Below are 1,063 nucleotides of genomic sequence, written 5' to 3' on the forward strand. Positions count from 1 at the left end.
CTGACGATGGGTGACAGACCAGAAACTGTAGGCAGGATTTTACGTCCTCGCTCAAAGGAGACCGGAAGTTTCCACCCGAGGTCAATGGACGCTTCCATTGTTCACCCCTCTACTACTCTGATTCTGTGGCGGGCAGGGCGGTAGAATTCCGGCATGTAACTCTGTCTCTCTCTCCATGGATCTTGTCTTGCCCTGCTGAATATTTCCGGCATTTTCTGTTATCCGTGAAATTTCCATTCCCATTTGTCAAGTTTCTCCAAACAAGGTTGGATAGATATCATTCTAATATAAATCCCTGGGCTCAGCGCATGTCCATGTGTCTGTGTGTGAATGGGAATGGATACGTGTAATCTCCATGTACATGTTCATGTATAATTGCTTGTTTATGAGAATCGTAGTGCAGTATTTTTGTCATTGGATAATGAACACAGAGGTCATGAGTTCAAACTCCCTGCATGACAGTTTTAGAATTTGAATTTGTTTAAACAGCTTGGAAATGAAAAGGAATTATCAGTAAAATGAGGAGGCTGGTAGATTGCTGACCCCAACTGTTTGACAAATATTTTGAGAGAAGGAAACCTGCCATTCTCACCAGGTCAGGCCTATGTGTGAATCCAGTCCCACATCAACATGATGGAGCAGGGATGGGCATAAATTATCATAAGAGGGGTTCTTTGTGTTGTTGTTGTTGTGTCTGATTGATTAAATCTTCAGGTTTGTGCAGTTAAACATGAACACCTTTATTGGTAAGGCTTTAACTATTGACAGTTCTGAGTATGGTCATGCATGCTGTTACACCATGCAGGCTTGCTGCTTCCAGAGTGTTGCTTCTGGACTGTTCTCTGAGAGTCTCTTACCAAGTGACTGCATACATCATACAGTACCACTCTCCAGTCCCAGGCTGACTCATTCCAGCCGATTGTTTTGCTCGATATCCAAGAGGGTTCGTACATTCCAGGTTCCGAGATTAAGTTTCACTTTGATTTACTGACCACAGGTAGATGAGCCTGCTGGATGTGGTTTTTCAGCCAAGTTGCAGGTGGAACAGACCATTTTTTAAAAC

This window comes from Mustelus asterias, chromosome 4 (assembly GCF_964213995.1).
Source record: "Mustelus asterias chromosome 4, sMusAst1.hap1.1, whole genome shotgun sequence".
Taxonomy (NCBI): domain Eukaryota; kingdom Metazoa; phylum Chordata; class Chondrichthyes; order Carcharhiniformes; family Triakidae; genus Mustelus; species Mustelus asterias.